Source organism: Montipora capricornis, chromosome 7, assembly GCF_036669925.1.
Source record: "Montipora capricornis isolate CH-2021 chromosome 7, ASM3666992v2, whole genome shotgun sequence".
Classification (NCBI taxonomy): Eukaryota; Metazoa; Cnidaria; class Anthozoa; order Scleractinia; family Acroporidae; genus Montipora; species Montipora capricornis.
The window spans coordinates 27,293,894-27,301,393 of NC_090889.1; the positions used below are offsets into that span (position 1 = coordinate 27,293,894).

At 37.2% G+C, this 7,500-nt stretch overlaps 1 long non-coding RNA gene across 1 annotated transcript in view; it reads right to left on the reverse strand.

Annotated features, from left to right (window-relative positions):
* The window catches only part of LOC138056719 (uncharacterized), a 10,645-nt gene extending 5,054 nt beyond the window's left edge, over positions 1-5,591 (reverse strand). The window contains exons 1-2 of the long non-coding RNA XR_011133522.1: positions 5,411-5,591; positions 3,585-3,733 (exon numbers count right to left, since the gene is read on the reverse strand). This is a non-coding gene — a long non-coding RNA (uncharacterized lncRNA). The remainder of the gene's footprint in view (positions 1-3,584; positions 3,734-5,410) is intronic.
* Between the last annotated feature and the right edge of the window lie 1,909 nt (positions 5,592-7,500).

Below are 7,500 nucleotides of genomic sequence, written 5' to 3' on the forward strand. Positions count from 1 at the left end.
GAAGAAATAAAAAGTACAAACTTATGGTAAAATTATGCCAAATATCTAATAGTGGGCAAAATATCTGATTTAAAAATAGAGATACTCTGCAATGGTAATTTACTTAAGGATAGTTGGTTCCTTACAACAATAGACCTTGGATAAAAAGAAAATTTATAGACATTACAGTTGCACTGGATATGGCGATAAGAAGTACAATTTGGGAGCTGAGATGACCTGCCCATGAAGAGGGAAAACCTCAGGAGGAAGTGGAATGCCCATTAGACCTTGCTTAAGGTCTTATAGAACATGGTTAACTGAGACAATTTACGTCGTTCTAGGGTGTCCCAACCGAGTTGATTAATCATAGGAGTAACATGGCTTAATCTAGAATAGTCATGTAAGACAAATCTAGCTGCCCTATGTTGGACCATTTCAATCTTGTTAATATTACATTTAAGTATAAGGGTTCCATACAGAACTCGCATATTCTATTTGCGGGCGGATAAGAGTAATATAAGCTTTCGATTTCACATCTATAGTGCAGTCAACCAGGACTCTTCTTAAAAGGCCCAGTGTTCCATTGGAAGGTCATAATGTTGGTTCCAATTGAAAATCTGGTTTAAAGTGATGGCTAAATATTTGGTAGAGGCTACTGTGAAGATGGCCTGGCCATTCATTAAATAATCGTAGCAAAAAGGAACAGTTTTGCTGGTTATTCCTAAGTGATAGCATTTAGTGACATTAAAGCTCAGATGCCAAAGGTCTGACATTTTCATAAATTATCAAAATCTTTTTGAAGTGCCAAATGATCTTGTCGTGTATTGATTTCCCTATAGATGACGCTGTCCTCTGTGTGCATATGCATGGGAGCTAATGTTATCTGTGATGTTGTTGATATAGAGTAGAAATAGAACTGGGCCTAGGACTGACCCCTGGGGACCTCCAGAAACAACAGGTCTGGGATTACAGAGTGTTCCATTGATCAATACCACTTGGGTGAGGTTGGTGAGCAAGGCTTGGATCCAGTCTAATGATCTGTCCCAAATACCATAAAAGTTCAGTTTAGATTACAAGCATTAATGGGAACAGAGTCAAAAGCCTTACTGAAGTCAAGAAGGACCACATCGGTCTGAGCGCTGTGATTGATGCTCTTTGCCCAGTCATTGGTGGCTAAAATAAGCTGAGTTTTACGAGAAAATTTTTGTCTAAAGCAATGTTGGTGATTAATAATGATATCGTTGATGAGTAGATGCTTGGAAATGTGACTTCGCATTATATGTTCCATAAGCTTACAACATACACATGTAAGAGAAATAGGGCGGTAGGGTGGAACCAATCAGATGGTATTGGGCCTGTGTCATAAGACTGTTGAAATATGAAACATACCCAATGTGCAATGGTTGGCATCCCAGCTCTTTAAGAATTCTTGTTGGTAACTCGTCAGGATCACATGCTTTATGAGGATTTAATCGTTTAAGTTGTTTAAGAACCTCTTGAACAGAGATTTTGAGGTCAAAGATGGAATTATATCTTGTGAATTTCCTTTCAACGGTGCTGGTAGCTTTTCTTTGGTGAAGACAGTATGAAAACATGAATTTAGTGCCTCAGCCTTGTCTTTATCAGTGGAGCACAGCTTGTTGTCAGATTGTAAGGGAGGGATGACATTGTCCTCCGATTCACAGGTATGAATGTACGACCAAAATTTCTTCAGGTTTTCATCTAGGCTGGGACCAATTACTTTATTTGAATAGTTAATTGCTGTCAGATTCTTTAACAAGCCTTGATACTAAGTTTCTTTCTCTTTAAAATTCCACCCGATGCCAGGGACCCTAATTAGATCTACACACCTGATTTTCTAATCGACTCTTCCCCTACTGAGGACTGCAAATTCAAACATACAAAGTAACAAAATTATCCCACTCTCTTCTTGTCATGCCTAATGAGATGCCCTATTTCTTTTACTTCTTGTGAAGTTACACCTGAAATTTATAAACTCACGTTAACTCATAAAGAGGAACAAGCGCCTCCTGATAAGCCATCAAAACAGAGTTGACAGTCACGAAAGACGCGATTTCAGAGTTCCACTTTTAGACATCTCAACCATTCCCATCAAACCAGCTTATTGTCTTTGAAACTTTTATATTTTCCTTGGTGAGCAGTATTATCTTCAGTATAATTCAATGGCATAATATTATTGTTCTTGTTTTGTGGTGTCTGCCCTGGTTATGTCTTAGGTCTCCTGTTCTGGTATTTAGTTATTTTCTTTTGTTTGTTGATAAACTGGGAAAGACACTTCACCTGGCTTTCACTGACATCTTTTAAATGTTCTACTTCCATTTAAAGTAATTCCTTTCAAAACACAGTTTGATTCTATTTCATTTCTGCTTACAGGTAAATACAAACCAAAGGACATTCTTGAAAGATGAACTCAGGCCCATTTTCTTGTGTCTAGCACAAAACCTCTGAAACGATAAACCATTTTGTGGACCTCTTTTCTATTCTATTTTCGAATAGAAAATAATATCACAACTTTTTTGCACGACTGCATTGGCACACAATGATATGAGAATGTGATGCCTAACATAATTTGGACAAATTATTAATGCATTCATTTTGCATCATTTGTGACCAATTCGAGACTTATGGAGGAGTTCTTCATTGTGGTACATTTGAACAGGGCTGAGTCAAGGAAATCGTGCCAACCTTTCTCAAAAATGTTGAAAAGAAAGGTTGAAAATTTTGTGGAAAAATTGTGGGAATATTATTCCTGTCTTAAAGACAAGCTTTTTCCTTTAATGGGGCCAAATTTACAGATAAATACCATTTTTCATTAGTAAATAGTGACAGACACATTACTATTATTATACAAGAGATGCGTTATTTGTCCAGCCTGACAACTACACCTGTATACGACTCCCATTTTATTCTTCTCTTGTAAATACACAATGAACTACAGTATGTGCAATATATGGTCCACCTTATAATAGGGTGCATTCAATTGACCCTATTCCAGAATAAGAATATGTGGAGTGATGATTTAAAATGGTATGTCTGGCATTTTGAAGCAACAAGGATAATAAAGATATGTTTAAAATAGTATATTTTAGCAGGTTTTTGACAATTTAAATGTGAATCTCTGTAAAAATGAAGCATTTCTAACTTCTATTCCATGCATTCCTATTCCAGAATACGGTCAATCAAACACACCCCTAACTTTCCACTTTAAGATCAGGGTTGCATGATTTGTCTTCTGTCTCATTGCACCATGACAAACTAAGCTTGCACAAAAATAAATGCATGCTCAAGTTAGGTGAACTTTCCATGTGCAGTTATGTGCACCTTTCATAAAATATAGCATTTATTTTAATTAAATTTGTGAACATAGTACTCTTTCCCTTAAAGTATCCAGTTCCGGAGCAAATTCACTTTCGACTTTTATATGTTGACATTGTGCAAAGGCATATCCTAAGCATTAACAACTCTCATTATTCAAGTTGGTTTCTCACCCATTTCATTTATCCTTGACTACAGCATCCTTGATTTGGCATAATGATCTTATACATAAACAAGATATTCAGGGGAGATAAGGAATATTCACAAACCTGACTTTCTTTTCCGGAAGTGCAGTTGGTGGTGTTTGACTGACGCTGGCCAGCTCGTATCATTGCTTTCAGGTAAGAGCTTCAGCTTACACTGTGTAAAACTTGTCTTGTTCCAATCTTGGCGACTAAAAGAACCTCTTAATGAAGCCCTGAACATAATAAAACTTTGTCAATTTTAAATGCACACGATACTTTTTCACTATAACACCAAGTTTTTGTATGTCATTATGCTGAGACAATTGTGTTATTGTTTTTGGATCTGGAATTCTGTGTCCTGCACATGGTTATGGAAGTTATATGATTGTGGTCCCTTCACAACGTTAGTTAATATGAAGTGTTTGTCTAGTATGTAGAATATACCGGTATATACAAAACACATGTGCGAGCAGCAAAGACAGTTGAAAGAATCTAAACATATTGAGGTTTCATTGTGTGTTCATTTTGTAATTATCTTTGTTTGCTGTGGATTATAAATGCATAACATTTCTACCATATGTATCAATATTGCACATTGTTTGATCTCAGGAGTCATATCATAATACTCAGTAATAATATTAATTTAAGTATCATCATCCAGGTGAGTGTCGTCCCAAGAAGGACTGTTTGTGATAACATTGAATGCTGTTTCATCAACCTGTGTGGAAGTCACCCTCAGAGTCAAGAGATTTGTGTAACGTCAATGATTAGAAGTCAACAACCAGGGAATTTATACCATCTACTGACATCACATAAACCACTTGATTCTGAAGATGACTTCTGCTCTGGATGTTGAAATGTCAGTCAATATCATCCCAAACAGTCCTATTCACGACTACATTTAATCATACTTCAAATAATTATGATGTTTCAATATTGTTTTGGGGCTGGCAGGTCTTCTTTGCAGGTCACAGGTCTAAAAACTTTTGTTTAGGCCTAATTAGGCCTAATTAGGCCTAAGGTTAGGCCTAAGGTTAGATTTTAAGAATGTTTAGGATACTTTCTGTATTGGTGAAACAATGACCTGCAACCCGTGACCTGCGACCTGCAAATTAGACCCGCCGTTTTGGGGCGGGTCCTTTCACAATCTTGGCGACAATTTGGTGCACTTCAGTTATTTGGTCATAATAAATTTAATTTATAGGTTAAGAATAAATAAAGTGGATTCAAAAATGCAAAAATAATAGAATGACTCCCTAAAACGTATTTTTCTAATAATCAGTAGATTGATGTGCAGCAATCTCAAAGTACCTTCATCAGTATTAATTTAGTTTAATTTAAAAAGCAACAGTTACTATGCGGGGTGATTTTGAAAGTTAGAGACTATCCATATGGGAAAGAGACACATTACTTCTCTAAGTCTTACTTGAACTGCTGATGGACTGGATAGAATGAAATTGAATTTTTATTGCGTAGCTGACGGTATTGTTGGCGTGGAGAATGGGGAGGGGCGATATTTCACAGTGCCTCTCCCTATTCTTCACGCGGCTTTTGCCTCTCGCGCCAACTTTTCCGCCAGCTACGCAGGATACAACTTTTAGGGTGTTTTTGATAGCAGTCACTCGCCAAAGAATAAACCCTAATAAACATGCAACAGGAAGTTCAGGAGATGAAGAAGGCTGATTTGACTGAAGATACCTCACCCGGCGAGGGAAGCTTGATTTGCGAAGTAATTAACTTTCGCTGTTATTGGGGAATTTTTCAAGAGCGACAATCGCAACGAGCGGCGAACTCAGCCAATCGGGTTAAAAGATGGAGAACACGTGACCACATCTACAAGCTTCCTTGATCTTGCTTATTTTTGAAGACATTTAGAAAATCTTTTGCCTCTACTTTTCATTATATCTTACCTTTTTGCGGTTTCTTTATCCTTTATTCGTCCTTCTGCCTCCTTCGTTTATCTGTTTGCTTATTTATTTACTTAACTCATTTTGCCAACTCCCGCGTTCCTTTTTTGAAATCCTGCAAGTTGTCCAAGCGTGAATTTGAAAACATGACCTCCCATGCTACGGAAACTGCTGTGACACTCCTCGAAAATTAAGTTACTTTCTTTTTACCAGGGAGACTGGTTAGAAGAAACAAAAGATAGGCACGCATTGCGTACGTGTGGTAGTGCAGTAACAAAGCGCTTTATTCCATGAATTTTTCAGGCTTCTCTACGCAATTGTAGCTTCACTTGATTTCCTATCCGCAGTTCATAAGATTCATTTCATATACCATTTCATCATTTATTCCATATTGTCAACTGAACTTCGTTTTGTCTTCCAGGAGATTCAAGTTGTCTTTGCGTAATATGTAGCTGTAATAAAACACGATATTGTTTTGGTACCGTATATCGTTATAGTGCCATGGTAGATGTGTTAGGTAAATAGCCCCCTGAGAAGACATGTGGTCACTAGCAACATACAAAACCGGGAAAGATTGAAGAAAATTTTGGGGCTCATTTTGTTGAAATTCAAGCACGCTTCCAACAGACAGACCAGTTTATTTTCGTGACTTATGCACGCATTGCGGGCCTAATGACACCACGGACACTCTTACACTCTTTTTACAACAGTGCTTTAGCGTGTGTCCCGACTGGTGTTTCTTTTACAACGTCAATCACAGCTAATCTTCCCGCACTTATCGTTAATTGTAATGAGGTTCCTTGGAATACCATTGAGCGTTGTCTTTATTTACTACTCAAAAATGGTTGCGTCTTCAACATGATACTGTGACCCTTCAGATGAAAATCATGCTTTTAACAGGAAGGGCTTTGTTTTTAAAGGGCCAAACGAAGAAAAGTCTGCATTGTATTGGATATATTTCATGGGTACTCACACTAAGTGACCAGAAAGGACAAACAACAGCAGTAACTTTATTCCTTTATTTTGTCATCAAAATCTTGTTTGCGAGAATACTTACTAAACTCCAGGCATGCTTTGATGATGCCTTTGTTTTAAGATTAATGAATGGAACTAGCCTCAAAACGTGTCTAATTTTCAACAAACTTAAAAAATGTACTTCTGCTTCCATATAAAACGGCAATTATTGTTTAACAAAATGCACTCGACTGCGTGGCGTAAAAGGCTACCATAACCTTAAATTTGCCTTTTAAGGCTTAGATTTCAAAGACTACCTAGATGACTCCTATATTATTGCTAGAAAGCAATAGTAAGTAAAGTCTTTATTTAACGAGGGTAGTACGAAATAGCATATAAATACTAATAAACTAGTGGCCCTCGTTACAAGATTAAAATAATTAATAATTAGGGCTTACAGTAAGATTATTAAATATCTACAAAACTATGAAACGATTATAAGCATGCGGCACAATACTTATAATGAAAAATGATTTAAAATTTGCTGATATTTAAAAACCCTGTTCCAAAGTCAAAGTCTTGAGAGTCTCTTCTTTTCTCATTTGAAGAGGTGGCTTATTCCATTCCTGGCAAGCAGTCACAGTAAATGTTCTTCCACCTTCTGTATTTCGTTTCACTCGAGGAGTTTGCCGTGAATGAGTCGCACTGCTAAGTACTAATAAGCTTGTAAGATAACTGGGCACTCTCCAGACAAAATTGCTGGGACGGATTATCGGCTACCTTAACAACTGTGATAGTTAAGGTGGCTCTGAGTCATAACCGTCCTCAAGAGTTTCATCTTTACCTGCTGATCACTTTCCAACAGGAGTTCACCGAGTTCGCTTTTGACATTTAGCTTTTCCTTACAAAATATAGGGTGTTGTAAGACGGCTTTTCTGTTGCTATGGAAACCGAAGAGTGAATTAGATAAGAGTGTTGATGTATCACTTTGCAGTCTTGTCCTAGCAGACCTAGCTCAGTCACAAATGGATTTATTTTTACATACATTTTACGCGCGAAACAAACAAAGGACAGCCAATTTTAACCAATCAGAAGAAGCCATGTCACGCATGACTGCTTCTGCCATGTTTTTTTCGGGG